At 31.5% G+C, this 18715-nt stretch overlaps 1 non-coding gene across 1 annotated transcript; it reads left to right on the forward strand.

Moving 5' to 3' along the window:
* Nucleotides 1-15384: 15384 nt before the first annotated feature.
* On the forward strand, nucleotides 15385-15456 carry TRNAT-UGU (transfer RNA threonine (anticodon UGU)). Its single transcript has one exon. It is a non-coding gene; the product is annotated as a tRNA-Thr (tRNA).
* Nucleotides 15457-18715: the final 3259 nt, after the last annotated feature.

Genomic DNA, 18715 nt, shown 5'->3' on the forward strand with positions numbered 1-18715 from the left:
CTTGATATGTTTGAGCGACCCCATGCAAAGTATACAATAAGAGTGAGATTTGTTAGTAATGTGTTGTACTTTTCCATAACATTTCACCTATTCTATGTGGGGCATAGGGGCACATTTTCCAAGGTGGAACATGAGAGAAAGGCATGGTTTTATGGGTGTTTTTAGCTACTATTTTTGTGTCCGTTATTTTGTAAAACCACTTGGTAGGCCCTAGCATTGATTGAGCTTGTGGGGGGCAAAAGAAAAGGGGTTAAGGGACCTATAAAGAATATTTGGCATGTCATTCTTGAAAGATGCATGAAATTCCACCTTCAATTCTTCCACCGATAAAAAGGTGGTTGAAGCCCCAAGTTGTGAAGCACATCAAGCATGAGCTCTTGGATATACAAATTGAAATGCAAGTTTATATTAGAAAGGTAAAAGTCTTGTTGTAAGGTCAACCAAGAGATTCTTATCTTTAGATAAGATAATCTCTAAGAGTTTGAAAACTCTTCCAAAAGAGTATAGGAGCTTTGATGATGAATATTTCAACTAGAGGTAAGATAGTCATAGAGTTACTAATAGTAGGAAACCGCCATAGATTATGGTCATTGAGAGAAAATTTTGATCTAAAATTGTATACAACCCATTCAAGGAAAAGAATATAATTGTCTCAAAGACCTTCGAGATGGTCTAATCCACAAAATAGACTTGTTTCTTTAACTTAAACATGAGCAATAAGAAAAGTGTAAAGACTAATACCTTAACATGCACCTTTACCATAGGCTGAATCAAATGAAATGCATTGTATGAGAAGAATCTTCTAGTGTTTAGAAACCTCAATAGCTCAAACTTCCTACTTGGCAAAAAGGGTTGCACTTTGTCCATGCAAGAGATTTAAATATATTTTTTCTAGAAAGATATCAACTATATGTTCTAATAATAACTCTTTTTAAAGCTAAATGTAGAGACTAAATAGTGTGAGTACAACACAAAACTTGGAACTAGATTAAACACAAAAACAAGATGTGATGAATGAAATGTTGGAGATTCACATGTTAAACTATAAATAATCAAATCAACAAAAATTCTACATTAAATGTTTCTCACTAGAACACTTTCAATAACTATCCAAATCAATTGAACAACAATTTTAGAAAAATGAAAAAAAAAATACACCATTGGCTAAAATATATGTGTATAAAGAATGCATTTATAAGATTACAATACTTTAAAGACAAATAAAAAATATTATATATAATTCCTACTCTAAAAATATTTTGTTTGTCATCAAAACAAACTCATAATACAAAATTATTTCAAAATATATATCTAAAACAAGAAATCAGAAAATATAATGTTGAAGATTGTTGCCTTGAAATAGCCAATTTGATGCGTAAACAACCTCTCTATGACTTTGATGCAACTTCTTTATTCTAACCATGATGTAAAATAATTGAAACCCTAACAACACTTGAAAAATAAGCACACATTGTAAAGTTTAGTGTTTTGAAACCCTAGATCTTGTCACAATTAAAACCCTTGCAAATCCATCCTTAGACTCTACTTAATAATTGTATCAAAAAATATTGGGTGTTGTTACAAAGTGTAATATTGAGGAATGGGATTCACTAGTATAAATATGCAAGCTAAGAATCAAACCCATTCACAAAAACTTACATTTGGGAAATAACCAACAAGCCTAACTACAAACCTACGGTAGAGTTGGGTACAATGAATTGTTTACTTTCCTTTTGTGTTGAATTGTTGAATTGGATAAGACAAAATGATTAAATGCAAGAACTAGGGCTAATGATGCAAAATTGAGAGTAATAAGCATACATAGAAAACTACATATCATATATGTAAACTCTAAGTACAAAGATGGAAATGAGAGTGAAAAAGAAACCCATATATAATTTGAGTCTGGAAGTGCTAGACTATGGGACTAGGAATCCTAGTCTTGAGGTGTCAGATGCAAATGTTGATAACATATTCATGATTAGGATGTTGTTCATAATATTCTCCTAAAATTTTGTCAAAAAAGTGTTGCAGACTATTTAGTGATTGCCACTATCCAAGGTTTTCTACTTCTTCAAAACTAGTTCTCTTTTTCTCTATCTATACTTTCTAGATCTATATTTCAATTCTAGTTGAACTTGAAACCTACACACACAAGAGAATAACAATGGTGTTGGGTTTATAGCTTGGGTTAGCCTAGGTCAAACCCCAAGTGATAATTAACCTTATAATGATGAATGAAATAGAAAAGAGAGCTTACTCTTGCAAGGTAGAGGCTAGATCTAGAAATAAATGTTGAATTGAAATGGTATACCTTTCTTTATGAATCTCTCCTTTGCCTTTAAGTCTCCATAAAAAGTTTGATGTAGAACTAATGCTTGTCTTTACATAAAATTGATCATGGATGTCATCTTGAATTCTTGAAAATTTGAGTGCTTGACCTCGCCTTCACTGCTCTAATGATGCTTGATTGCTTGCTTGATGGAAATGCTTGATGTGGAGTGAATTATTTAATGATAGTGTTTCAAATGAGGAAATGAGACTTTCTTTTATACTTATCCTCACAAAATGTGAAAAATATAAAGAAGGTTGACATCGTATGTCATTTCCCACTCAACTTTTTTTGACTATTGGAGTATTAAAATTTGGCTCCTTTTGGTCTAGACTATGGTACTAAGTGCCCTAGTTTAGGAGGAATAGGGTTTTAGATGCCCTAGTCCAATCCATTTGGGTTGATACAAGGTCAAGAATCAAGAGAGGGCAAATATCACACGTTTGACACAAGTTTGAGAAAAGTCAAGCATAATCAAGGCATAGAAGGCATAAAGACTATAGTGAGGACCAAGTGAGCATAAAATTGTATGCAGAATTTCCAACACTACATTTAGCCCCCTGTTTAGTGGGAGTATGAACTTATGCTCATACTCTCAATAAAGTACATAAATAACGTCAAAATACTTTCTCCAAGACATTAAAGAGACAATAAATATTGAGCCCCCGGGATTTAGGATCTCATCAATCCAAAACATCAAAATAAAAGGAGAAACACATGGAGCACAGAGATCTGACTTTATGTCTAGTAAGGAACTGCTTACTATGATCCATATGAGAGAGAGAGAGAGAGAGAGGACATGACTTATTGGACTAGTAAGGAAATTCTTAGTAATGTATCTCCATACTTTGTGTATATGCCAAGACACGAGTAAGGTATATTTAGAGTATCAAAATGATTAAAAAATAGCACTAGGTTACATTGTCACTCTATGAAAATTACCATGGTCAAAGATTCTTGGGATTCCCAAAAAGTCTACATGTTTCCCACTTTGGCTTGACCTACATGTTTCATCATCTCAAATATTATTTCTATTCTTCCAATGATATTGATAACACTTGGCATAAACCCACTATTCATAGAGGTATGTTGACTTTGGATCTAATAGAAACTACCTTTTTTTTGGTGGTGTATCATCAATCTCTTTTGCAACTACCTCAAAGTTGGTGCTCTATTTACAAGTTTTTTCTATAGATTTCCTCAAATTTGTAATTATGTTTACAAGAAAAACCTTTAATACCTTCTACACAATATATTATATTTAAAGATATCCTCAAAATTTAATTACTACCTCCTTTCATAGGATTCAAAACAATTTTCTAAATGATTTGATATAGTCATGGCTAGATGATCTAGTTAAGGACTATTCAACCATGTAGCCAAATAAAAAGACATGTAGCATAAACAAGAACATCATATTTATTGATTCACAACAACAAATAGTATCACATTCTATTACAAGAGCCTACAACATTAGGCCTTGAGCTTCAATAATATACATGCAAAACTAGTGCTAAAATTACAATTCTCTTAGTTGATAAACAATGCTCTTACTTCATTACCAAACTATATGACTTGAAATTTGAATTATGATCTCAAATATTATTTAATGAGGATAACAAAACTTCATGGTACCAATAAGATTAATAAATTAATTAAATATTGGAATTTATCGCTTGGTTCAACATGTCATATATTGTAAGCTAGCTTATAGTCCAATGACCAATTTTGAGAAATCAAATCAATGTAGAATTGAATTATGATGATCTTTGGGGCCTTCTAGCACTCTAGAAATTTATAATGTCTCTCTAGAAGTTAATTTTAGTGCCACACACCAAGATCTCCATTCTATCTAGATATACAAAATTTTGATTTGAACCAAAATATGGTTTATTTTATGATAATAATTTTTTTGGTGAGAATATGATGATTGGAACATTATTAGAAATCTTAGAATGATTTTCTATGAGTGGAAATTTTATTATACCATGGTTCAAGTGTGATTGTAATGCTTTACACCCTCAACAAATCATCTTCCCAATCCACAAATTTTAATTTGTGAGTATGAAGGATGTGTTGTAGATTCTTACATGTTAAAAATAATGTATCATCTAATTGTAACATGGAAAAGAAGATCTCCAACACCATGCAAAACTTACTCATGTTGTTAGATGAGGTTTTATCAAAATGTTTTTCTATTGTCAAGGACATAATCCTATGGGATTATCTTCATTTGAACCAATACAAGATATATACATTTGATGTAGGGTCACCTATGTATAATTATTTTATATTGTATAATCAAAGTACATGTAATGTATTTCTAGAGAATTCCTTAAAAGTTAAAAACAACCTTCCCAAAAATGTGTGAAAGTATTGTTATGTGTGAACATGGTTTACAACTAATATATTACAAATCTCACATTCATTTCATAGCAGCTCCATATTGTAATAGGTATTGATCACCCAATATTAATTACATTTTGTGGCTTCTTCATGATCTATCGATGCATTCTATCACATAAATCCATTGTAGGAAAAGAATATGGTCTTTATTAAATTTCAATTTAGCCTCATGTAAGTGTTAGGAATAATGTTGAATACTTAGTTACATTTAATCCATTTTCTATGTAACCCATGAGAGAAAAGCATGAATACAAGCTTACAGAATTACCATTATACAAATATGTAATAAACAAGCCACAAGGTAGCACAAGGTATACCCTAGGAAAGCCTTCATGAGTGAAAAAATCATCTTCCACAAGCATCCATACTCCATCATATTATTCAACAATACAATGCACTTACAGAGTTACAATAAACACTCTTGAATCCACACATCAAATTTCATGCTTCACATATGCAATCCTCCAAAGGACTTAATACAATGACATCTCAAACCACTAGCCAACCTTAACCACAAAACATATGTTTTCTTTTATAGAACCAAGCTCACACAAATATAACTAGTGGTAAAGTAAAACCATGTACCACAAAACCATGTAAACACAATAGCATTGACTCCTCATTTAATATTGGGTACTAATTTTTCACTTTATTAAATTGCATTCTTAAATATTAATTAGATATAATATAATATTACAATGTTATGATACAACTCATTAAGTGGCCCCAAGAATATTCCTAATGGAATCTCTATGTGATGCATGTCTATCTAGGATCCTCTAGGTGGAACATACACATAATAAAACAATAAAATTGTACAAAAATTATGCAAGGTGTACAACACCTTATCCCAACATTCTCCAACTTTTTTTCTACATTGCACAAGGGTCAATGAATGAAATACATCATCAAAGCCATACATGAAACCACATGAATCTCCAACATGCTCTCATGCTCCATCAAGATAGTTGCAATAAAAAAAATAGGACCACCATAGCAAGAAATAAATCCTCTTATCCAAGGTGAAGATGCATCAATCCAAGAACACAAGCATAAAATTCGATGTGATAACTAAGGCTCCAAGTTGTTGTCATATAGTAAAAACACATTATTTAAAATGACATCCACAACACACGTCAATACATCTAACTATCCATACTTCCTAGGTATAAAGAACGCTAATAAACTCATACCAACATCATATCAACCCATAAAACATAATCAAGCTCCCTATAACAAAACATGTTAATGAAGTGCTTGCATGTCTAGGAACTCCCACTGCATGGGTAATACCAAATCTAAAACAAATCTCAAACCATGTGAAGTCTACCAATCAATGTACATATCAACGTGTGATAAGAAAATTAAAACATGAAGTACCAAGAACAATTACAGTGATCCACACATGCAACTCAAACATTGCATATTCCCATAATATGTCACCATCCTCCCAAATCATATAATTACAAATCTCATGGAAGAAATCATAGAATGAAGAGAGAGAACCTGTAAACCATAACCTATCCTTCTACCAACACCTCAAAGAACCAATTTTGTGTCAAGTATGATCTCCTCTAAAACATCCCAAACGAAAAGCCATAACAACACCCAAAGCTGTGTTCAATCTCTTAGACAAAAAAGACATATGTATCATGTAACACCAACATGGATGTAAGCCTCTCATAACCAAGAAGATAAAACTCATAATAAATCTATTTTCAATTAAGGAAATTAGTCCAATGAACCATCTCTTAATTATATCCTCATAATAATATTATAATAGCAACATATACACAATAAGATAACCATGCTATCCATCTCTCAAATGAATCCTCTAGAACTAAGTATTTATTTGTAGTGTCATAAATTGTACACCTTTATTAGTGTGTCTAATTTCACACTCTCTTAGCGCCTGTTTTAGTATTTTCCTTTCCTCTATGCATTGTAGAAACTTTACTGTAAATAAATAATATTTAATTCAATATTATGGGTCTTATTCCACTTTATTACATCATCAAATATTATTTGGGCCCTTAATTCTAGGTGTGCCCTTTATCATTTCATCATAATTTATCCTTAATCTTACCCTAATTTCAACTCTCATAGCATATTTAGCATACCTATGCATTATGGTTTGAGCCACTGAGTTGGATTTGGCATTAGATTCCCATTATCTCACATCCCTATAAATTCAAAAAAAAGTTGATAGGACTAGGTTGTTGGGATTTGTCATGGTCTCGCACTTTTTTTTCTTAAATTTTGGGAGGATAATTTGGTGGCCTTATCTAATTCAAACCCCACTCTGTGTGAAAATATATCAAATCTAAGTCTGCCTAATGGTGATTTTAATTATGAAATCCCTATATAAGACATCCTTCTCAATTCATTTCAATAATCTAATCTTATGCTAGCATTATCATCAATTCAAGAGAAATTATTCTTCCTCAAGAGCAAATTTGATTCAGGGAGCAGCAAATTACATCAAGGCATCTTCATATTATGTTTCAATTATGATTTCATGATGGATTTTATGTGGTTTATCATGTTATTCATCAACACATGAAGGACTTATCCTAAGAACATTGCATCACCTATTGAAGGTATAATCATCTACATTCAAGCATTTCAGCCTTGCCCTCAAAAGCAAGCCTTTCCAATTTAATTCAAGTTCAATTTCTATTTCAATTAGGGTCAATTCCAAACTCGAGGTTCAACCTAAGGTAAAACCCTATCCCCAATAGCTTTCTCTCTCTTTCTATGTGCAGTAAACAGACATGGGAGTTATACTTGGGATTTTGGCAGAGTCAATAGTGACGAACAAGTCAGCTTTTGACGAAGAAAAATTTGGAGGACCAGGGCAAATTTGTGCTACCTAGTCCTAAAAAATTAGGTCGAACTTCTAAGAATAGGTTCTAAACATCTTATTTTGTCCAAATCCTAATTGGTGGCTCTATGGGACATCTATAACTTATTGTTTCTACTAGCTTACTTCAATTATCCATGGTTTTTCCCTAATTTCATAATTACAAATCCAATTTCAATTTATAAAGAGGGAACCAAACCCTAACCAATGAATCTAATCAAAATTTCATTCCTTTCCTTATTTGGATTGAGGCTAGATCTATTAGGTTCACCCCTCTTTCAATGTATTGGATAATTTGGTCAAATAGTGGTCTTATCCTACTTGGTAAAACCCTATTTCCAAATTACACCATTACACTATCCATAGCTCAAGATCCATATCTATGAAAGATAAGCATAAGCATAATACACCTGAAAATAACAATGGGCAATACCTCTCAAGTAGTAAATTGTCGAGTAGACCAAGAGTGGGGAATCAAAATGTTCATCAAGATACCAAATTCATCATTACTCTCTCTAAGATCAATCTCCTCTCAAGTCCATACCAAGTGAAAGCTCCTTGGTCTTGTTGTTGAAACCATCAACCATCTCAACACGTCTCTAATCAAAAGAGAACTCTAGCCTCACCTAAGTCCCCAAGTATCCATGAGCACCTGTAACCAATCAATCCATGCCAAACTCCAAATGCAACATAGCACCATCATGAAGTAATCAAGTAAATGATTGTGTACTCGATAAAAATAAAAGCACACAAGATAATGTCAAAGCTCCAATCATGCATCAAGATCATTAACATGACAACATAATATAACCATCTCCTCCTAGGAGATCACATGCTCCAAGCGAATATAACATAGTCACAAGAACACAGTATTATACCAAAACTCTAAAATGGTAATCAAGAGTAAACTATGACTAATAATAACCATCCTAACGAACAAGAATAATATGTCAAATGAAAGCATAAACTGCACCTCAACCAAAGACTCCAATATTATCAAATGTAATTACAATGATCATTTAAATTATGTGATTAAGATAATTCAGTGGTTATAGATTGATTTCATACATGGTGGAAATAATGAGTTTAATAACATATCTTGGAAAATGTGTCTCGGTTACAAATAAAATGCTACTATAATAATCAATGGAGTTATAGTTGATAGATTTTCAAATTAATTGTACATGTTGAATTAGTATATATTATAATGTCTAGTATGTAGGTTGTTGCCAATTGGAATTGAGGTTACATAGTAAACCATCACGTGTGTATACCAATTAGCTGATCCTATTCCATATGGAGGGACTAAGATCATAATTGTGTGACCTATATAAATTGTGAATGTGTTTTTTTAGTAATGTGTAATCATTATAATTTATGTGGAATTGATGTTTTTATGATTGTACTATGTTTATTGGTTCATGTGTTGTAAATATAAGACGATTCAAATGTCAAATTTTTAAGTTCAATTTTAGAAGGATTTATAATGGATTTTAATGAGTAATACTGTCTCATTTGGTTAATTTTAATATCCTAGGTCTTAGGACCATGTGTTGGGATGGTTTTGGAGGGTAAATGATGAAGTAAAACTAAGTTTTAACTTCTTTTATTTGGTATTTTTATTTAATATATACAAGCAACTATTCTCATTGTGGTTTTTCCCTTCTAGGTTTCCACATATAATCTGGTGTTCTCATGCATTGATGTATGGATGTTCTTATCTTTGCATAATTATTTTGATGTTATCAAAAGTGTAGTAATGACATCAATGTTTCAATATGTTTTGAATATAAAAATAGTATATACTAATTCATCCCTCTGTCATTATATTTGTGTGTGTAACATATATTATTCCTCATCAAAATTTGAATTTAAACCTTCTCACTCCTCAAAATTTCCATATTATTGCTATTAAATGTACATGCATATTCCTATTTATCATTCTTAACATCACAATGAAATATTTTATCAATCTTTTCATGAGTTTGTTTAACATATATAAATGACATAAGCTCCTTGAAAAATAACATCCTTATAATATACTATTTGAATTATATAATATCCCAAAGCTTATAATCCTTAATGTTATTTCCACCATTAAAATATGCTTGTTGGCCCTAAAATTAAGTTTAGAACATTTCTCTTTAGAAAAATAACATATCCCGCATTACCAAAATATATAAAATAAGAAATCAATGTTTTTTTACCTAAAAAGATAAAAAGATAGATTGGGGATAGAGAGGGAATGAGGGAGGAAGAGATAAGGAGGAATAGAGAGAAGGATAAATATGGATAGAGGTCCAAATATAGAGATGAAGAGGGATAGGGAGAGAGATAGAGAGTTAAGGAGACAAAGGTAGAGAAAGATATGGATAGAAACAGATAGAGAAACGAAGAGAGAGTGATATAGATAAAGGAAATTATAGATATACAAAGAGGAATAGGAGGAGAGATGGAGAAAGATATATAGAAAGAGAAAGAGATGTGGAGATAATGATATATTGATAGCAAGGGGAAGAGAGATATATAGATATAGAGATGGAGGGGACAAGAGTGAGAGAAAGAAGGTGATAGAGGCAAGTAATAGAGAAAGGTTTAGAGAGAGGAAAAGAGATAGAGATAGAGATAGAGATAGAGATAAGGAGAGAGAAATAGGGAGCTTGTGTCTGTGTGAGTAAGAGAGAAATAGAGTTAGAGATAGGGAGGGAGAAACAAGGAATGCGTGTGAGTGAGAGATATGGAGATAGATATAGAGAGGGAGAAATATATATAAATAGATAAATAGGGGGAGAGAGGTGGAGAAATAAAGAGAAGCTAGAGGAGAAGTAGATAGACATAAAAAGAGGGAGCCATAAGAGAGAGGGACATAGAGAGAGGATGATACAAAGAGATAGATATAGTGGGAAGGATGGAGTGGGAAGAGAGAAATATAGGGAGAGGTAATGAGATATATGTTAAACATCTAGAATACTGAGAGGGGAGGGGTGAATCAGTATTCCCTTGAATTTATTAAAACATTTAATCAACCATCCACATAACATAAGTTAATTGTAGAATTAAAATGAACAATAAGAAAAGACACAATACACCACATAACACCAGAATTTATACATGGAAAACCCAAGGCGGGAAAAACCACGGAGAGGATCGGCCCTTAGATATTATTTAACTAGTTACAGAGTACAAGGGTGGCTCACTGTCAGCGGGCTCACTGCCCAAAGTATAACAGCTCACTATTGGAGGATGGCTTACAACTAGTATTACAAAATTTAAACTGTTAAGATTGCATCTATCACATGCATGAGATAAAGTTCCACTAAGGTGCATAATCACTTTCACATTCACAATACATAATCACTTTTACATTCACTATACATAACCACTTTCACACTCACTATAGTTCGCATACAAATATTGATATGATGGTGATGATGATCTATCCTTCGCTAAGAAACTGTATATATACCGAACTGAGTCTACTTCAAGTCGACTCAACTAGAGGAAGGGTTAACCCAAAAACCTTTACACGCTATTGCACTATTGTTCTTACCATACCAAAGAAGTTGGCCAAAATAGAAAGGAACTTCTCCACGATCCAAGGATTAGGTGGAATCACTGAAACCAACATACTATTGTCAATCCCGGAGAAGACCAGACCAAAACCTTCACACTGCACTATGTTGGTAAACAGGGCATACTATTACCGGACCCATAACTATGCCACAATAATACATTATCCTTTGAAATCTCAAATATAGACATTAGATGAAAAACAAAACATGTATTGTGGACCCAAATATATACCGGAGCTTGTGGGGCCCATACCGAAGTATACCGGACTCATGTTGTCGAACCACAACAACATCAATGACAACATTCTAACAATATAAATAAGGGGGAGAGATAGAGATGGAGATAATATTCAAATGGCATGCTACCCTAAGCATAACTCCCCAAGGACACATGATATACTTATATTATTGGCATGAAATTAGTAATCAAAAGTTAGTTTCACTCTCTTGATCTCTCACTCTAAATTTTTAATTTAGGTTTTAAGCTAAATTTATTTATTTATTTTTTGATCGGTAATTGGCCAAAGCCTGAATAGCTTTTGACTAGAGCTATGAACCAGTGGGGACATCGTAGGGGGCCCCATCCCCATTACATATCTTTGAATTATTATTATTATTATTATTATTATTATTATTATTATTATTATTATTATTATTATTATAATATTTTATTAGATTGACCCCAAGACCTTCCCCATCATATGGAAGGCCAAGAGTCACAACTTAGAATTCCACTTCAGATGTCACTATTGGAAATTGAACTTGGGTCTCCACAGTGAGAACCCAATGTTTTAACCAGTTAAGCTCAACCCCTTGGACCTAAAATTTATTTTATTATATAAGTCAAAAATAAAAATTTAAAGATAATTATTCTACAATAAATTAAAATTTAATAAGACAAAATTATAAATTAAATTAATTCTATTATCTTTTAAATATTATTTGTAATTTCATAAGAAGACAAAAATAATTAAAATAAAATTTTAACTTATAAAAATTAAACCTTAAAAGAAGAAAAAGATTAGAATAAATCAATAAAAAAATAAGATAGCATATCCTAATAAAAAAGATAAAATTATATTATATTATTATAAAAAAACATAGAAATGGAAGATATATTTTTAATTTGAAATATAATTAAAATTTTAATAAGACAAATAATAATAAATTAAATTAATTCTAGTAAATATTTACTATTAGTAAATAAATACAAAATATAAATAATTAAAATAAATTTTAAATGTAATGAAAAAATAATCCTTAAAAAAGAAGTAGTTAATTCTTTACTTTTCATTTTTTTTTTCATTTTTGAAACTTAAAAACAAAATAGAATCTAATAAGAAAATATTATATTAAAAATATTCTTATAACAAGAAGAAAATAGTAAAAGATGGATTTTTCTTTTAAGCACATTATTTTTCTAATTAACAATATTAAAATATGTTTTTTAGTTTTTTATCATAATTTTTTTTTTAATTAATATAAATGTAAACATACGATTGAGATCAATTCAATCATCTTGCATCCTTCTAATCAATTCTAAACCATGAATTTCAAAAAGTAGGTTGCACATTTCAAATAGGGGATGCCTTCGACATAAAAGAAAAATAGTAGTATAATAATATATTAGAAACAATATTTATTAATTATGAGAGAGTGAAAGTGTCCCATAAAATTCATTGTTTTCAAGGATAAGGATAAGAACAAATATAAAATAAAAATATAATGATATAATATAATAATGATGATGATGATGATGATTATGATGCAATCCTTTTAATATGATTAATATGGAAAGAAAGGAATAGGCAAATATTCCAAAATAAAGAAATGAGCCTTGACTCCTTCCTCAATAAGGTAGAAGCGACTATGGTTGAAATTGTCGATAGTCACATCAAGGAACAAGGTAATGGTCATGTGAACTTCTATTCTTGGGATGCTAGCATAAAAAAGAATTGGTTCGTGTTGAGGAGTCCTCCCACAAAAAGTCTTAGTTGGGAGAGACATTGAAACTTAGGCAAGATCCAAAATGGTAAACACATCAACAAGGTTGGGGTGAAATTGAATTTTGATGGTACATCTAGAGGTAATCTTGATGTCTTTGGTGTGAGATGCATCATAAGAGATTGGGAAGGAAGTGTGAAATTCATAGGTTGGCTTCTCCTCTTCCATTAGGGACCAATAACGATGTTGAATCCCTCGATCGAAAGGCCTTTATAAACTCTTGGATTAAGAAGTGTTGGTTGAAAGACTTCCCTTCATTCTAGATATAGTTGGACCAGAGCTTGAATGGCATAGGTTCAAACCTAGTTGGGGTCGTGACTTTCTTTAAAAAATTGCATTACTTTGAACCAGTTCAAAACTAGGAATGGATTGGAGATTTTTTTGAGTTTACAGAGGAAGTTTATGCTAGTTAGGGTGAAATGGGTAAAAAAAATTGTCTTCTTTTGCTTCCATTGAAGATCAATGGCATATGATATGTTGCATTATGGTTGAACAACAACAGTTGAAGGAATTTTTACTCATCTCTCCTATGGGTAAGTGAGTCACATTGAGGAGTCTACTTTGCATATCATTTTTTATTGTGTTGTCTTGGAATGTACAAGATTGCTTATGTAGTATCAAAAGGCAGATTTTGTAGGTAGATAGCTTTTGTAGTATCACATCTAGGAGTAACTTCAAGGAGTCTAGGGTTTTGGTTTGGATTGATTGGGAAGAGTACCATATCGTCCATGTTTTAATAAACATTAATTCTATGCATACCCAACCTTTCTATTATTAACTTTAAAGAAACAAAAACAAAAAAAACTGAAGTCTATTAATAAATTTCATATGTACCAATAGCCACTCATTTTTTAGTATTTTTCTACCATAATTGGCCCACTTGTGCATCAAATTATTGGTACCCATAGCGCACAACTATTGGGGCATTTGTGCATAGGTATTGGTAATTTTTTGTGCAAAGTTCTTGGGGCATCTTTAAGCAGGTATCAAACAACACTTTGAAATGCATTCTTTTTTACTCTTGTGAGCATGGCAAATCCCACAACGTGCATCATTGCTATCCCAAAGCTAGAACAATAGCTATAAGTAGTTAGGTCGATGTGGAGACAACAAAATAATTGTCAAGATCCAATGTACTATTTAGAATTTATGGGAGCACGAAGATAGCTATAACGGCTACTGGTACACTTCCCCTAGTCCAGTTAGGGTTTTTTATAGGAATGGTCTTGATACCTCCCAGGTGTAATAATTTTTCCAATCAATTTAATCTCAATTCTTATGTCTCAAAAAATAATAATAATATAGTCTTAATAGATTTTTTACTTTGGTCAATAGTTTAATAGAAATATAATAATAATATACCAATAATTTGATATTAAAAGCTTTTTTACTTTTCGAAAGAGCTAAATGGAAACATAAAAATATAATAACAAGAATATATTAAAACATAATAATATAATCATATCTTAATAACAATTTAATATTAATTATAATATCATAATATAATAATGATTTAATATTAATTACAATATAGTAATATAATAATTCTTAAGTGGAATTTATGAACAAATACGACATCTTTTGGTGTACTTTACCTATATTCCCCTAAAGATAGGTATGCTAGTTGGTAACAATTCTTATGTGAGAACACTATTTAAGCTTTCAAGTGATGAAGAACTTGTACTCTTGAAAGTGAGGTCACAAGTTCAAATTCCACAAGGAGTAAGGTTGTACGCTATTTTTATGATTCTTTTGACTCTCTTGAGCCTAATGACGGATCATTGAATGTGATCCGAACCAAAATATTGAGACAAAAATCTTGAACATGACTGAATCTAAAAACAACCATATCTTGAATGTATATGTGCCTCATTCATAACAATAATCTCATATTATTATTATAAACTATTTGAAGAGCCATACATCTTGAACTACAAAAAAAAAAAAAACAAACTTTTATTTCACTTATACCTCAAACAGTGGACTCCGTCAACACTTATAAATGCTCTCATTTGCATTATCTATATATTCAATCATGTTGTTATTTGTGTAATTATCTTTTTACATTAATACTTAAGTCTTAGTTCTATAAATTATTAAATAGTTCGTTTCATTATCCTTTCGAAGTTCAACGATTTTCATCTGCAATAAAATGGATCAATCTCTTTTAAATAGTTATTAAAACATACCGATTTTATAATTCGTATGCCTTTATAGCTCAGTGGTAGAGCGTCAGTCTTGTAAACTGAAGGTCCGCAGTTCGATCCTGCGTGGAGGCATTCTTAATTTTGTCTCGACAATTTTCTGGGTTCTGCAATGGACATCTAATTGACAACGAATAAGTTCCTATTCTATTTATATAACATTTTAATTTTGGGGTTTATTTTCGTTCATGATTTTAAGCAATTTTAAAGTAATATATAAATTATAAAAGTGTAAAAATAATTTTGATAATAATTTTTAAAAATATCAATTTTAATTTAATGTGGAAATATTAATTTTAAAACTTAAATTTCATTATAATATAATAAAAATATTATGAAATATATTCTTATTTTCTGAATATTATATAGATTGTTAGAAACTAATGTGTGTTATAAAAGATATTTGTTCATATATAAAACATTCTTTAACTTTATTGATAAATAATCAGCTATTTTAGACATGATTATATCATCTATGTAATATAATTGTAGCTAATTGTGAATTTTTAGAAAGAAATAACAAATAGTCCTTTGATTGTAATATGTCTGAAATTTAGTATCAAGTTACGTGTTAGTAATGTGGTTAAGCTAGACACTTTGGGATATTGAATCTTGAACTCAAATGTTAGATGTCCCTAAGATTACACTCAACAATAGTTACTAGTACAATATTTATATTATCCATATGATGTTGACTATATGTTATGCAAAGTACAACCATGCACCCTATGGGAACCACAAAAAACATAACCAAAGCTATTTGTAAAAGCACACACAGAGAAGGGAAGATTGTTCTTTCATGTCTTTGACAATATTATAACAACACTTTTAAGGTAGGGATGGTGTTTTGCCATAAGACATTGAGTTCCTCTACTAGTAAATTTTCCCCCAATTACAAGTTTACTTCAAAATCAAAATTGAAAACAACAATTGAAGTGGATTCTCAATGAACATGCTTAACAATTATAAATTTTGCAAAACACTTACCAAGTTAGGTTATACATACAGGAGAATTAGGTTCTACAAGTCTCTATAGTAAACCATTACATCTAAACCCATCTCAACTTATTACATATCACTATAACTAACCTTATAATTTCTCATTATCTTACTATAAACACTTAACATGAACTGGAACAATTTCACCATCTTCTCTCACCAAGAAACTTAACAAGAAATCTTTTCAAGTGAATAACGCACCAAAGTTCCAATATTCTATCTTGATATTCACTACAAGAGAGTTTTTAATATTATTATGCGAAGACAACTTCATGCATGTGAAAGGGATAAACCCATCGCATCCCTACACCATAAAAGCTTAGCTATAACTGTAGACTTTTTCAAAGAAATAATAGTATATACTTGAGTATCGATTTTTCGCCATTTGAACCTTCCTTATTTTAATCATCTTTCTAACAAAATTATATTGCACATCTACATATTTTAGAAGGAAATGCATCTCATAGAGCTTACTATAAAAATGAAAAGAATTAAAATAGTCATTCTTTACAACTTTAAAATTTAAACAAATGGTTGTTAGTTCCTTTGATTGTAATATGCTTAAAATTTAGTATCAAGTTATGTGTTAGTAATGTGGTTAAGCTAGACATTTTTAGGATATTGAATCTTGAACTCAAGTTTTAGATGTCCCTAAGATTAAACTCAATAATAGTTACTAGTACAATATTTATATTATCTATATGATGTTGACTATCTGTTATGCAAAGTACAACCATGCACCTTGTGGGAACCACAAAAAACATAACCAAAGCCATTTGTAAAAGCACACACAAAGAAGGGAAGATTGTGCTTTCATGTCTTTGACAATATTATAACAACACTTTTAAGGTGGGGATGGTGTTTTGCCATAAGACATTGAGTTCCTCTACTAGTAAATTGTCCCCTCAATTACAAGTTTACTTGAAAACAACAATTGAAGTGGATTCTCAATGAAAATGCTTAACAATTATAAATTTTGCAAACACTTACCAAGTTAGGTTATACATACATGAGAATTAGGTTCTACAAGTCTCTATAGTAAACCATTACATCTAAACCCATCTCAACTTATTACATATCACTATAACTAACCTTATAATTTGTCATTATCCTATTATAAACACTTAACATGAACTAGAGCAATTTCACCATCTTCTCTCACCAAGAAACTTAACAAGAAATCTTTTCAAGTGAATAACGCACCAAAGTTCCAATATTCTATCTTGATATTCACTACAAGAGAGTTTTTAATATTATTATGAGAAGACAACTTCATGCATGTGGATCACTTGTTAAGTGATCACTTAGACAAAATTTTATGTGATCACTTTTTTAGGTGGGAGGATAAATTTTTGTTGACGGTTAAGACTTGGCACTCTGATTTTAACCCTTCTACTGAAATGTTTAATAACATTCTGACCTAGGTTCGGCTTCCTAATCTCCCACTTCATTTATTGAATGACTCTCTTTTATAGGAAGTGGGAGATGCCCTTGATGATTTTCTGATGGTGGATGTTGAATCCTTTGATAATTTCCACTCCACATTTACCCGCATATTTGTTGACCTGGATATCTCAAATGGGCTGTCGGATGAAATTTTACTTAATTCTTCAAAGGGTTCTTTGGTCCAGTCTTTAGACTATGAAGGGATTCCCTTTCGTTGTAGAAGATGTTTTAAAACTGGGCATGTTGTTGAGCATTGTGGGTTTGAGAATAAGGCAAATAAGGCTACATGGTGGAAAGTTGCATCAGTAAAACATTATACAGTGTCAAAGTTACCTGATCAACCTAGGAATTTTTTTGAGGTGGTTTCTTTGGAACCACAAGATCCTGAGGCATCCCCTCTGGTTGTCTCTCTTGGTGGGGTTGTTGATACTATGCATGTGTCTCCTAATGTCTCCCGTATGAAGGAGGCCCAGGAGGCTTCTTCTGGTGATAATGATTTGGCTAGTACTCTTGTTTTTACCAAATCTGTTGACTTGTCTGTTGATGTTGGGGTTTTGTCGTTTGTTGGTTCTGGTAAGGCTGTGTCTGTTAGATTGGGGCGAACTGGTGATGTTGGGGTTTTTCCTTTGTTGTCTATTGGTTTTGGTGAGGCTGAGATAACGGTTTTTGGCTCTCCTTCTCAAGATTTTTATGCACTAGATTGGCATGTTAAGGCCGTGCAAATAGAAGAGGGATGGATTTCTGTTAAAGGCAAAAAAGATAAGTCATTTAAGCCTTCTTTCGATATGACTCTCTGATCCCATAAGAGCAATTCTAAATGTAAACCTTGATGGTTCTTAGGTAGGGGATGGTTTTTGGTTGGCTGTAGGTTGTTCTTTTTGCAACTTTG

The sequence above is a fragment of the Cryptomeria japonica genome, chromosome 2, assembly GCF_030272615.1.
Source record: "Cryptomeria japonica chromosome 2, Sugi_1.0, whole genome shotgun sequence".
Taxonomy (NCBI): domain Eukaryota; kingdom Viridiplantae; phylum Streptophyta; class Pinopsida; order Cupressales; family Cupressaceae; genus Cryptomeria; species Cryptomeria japonica.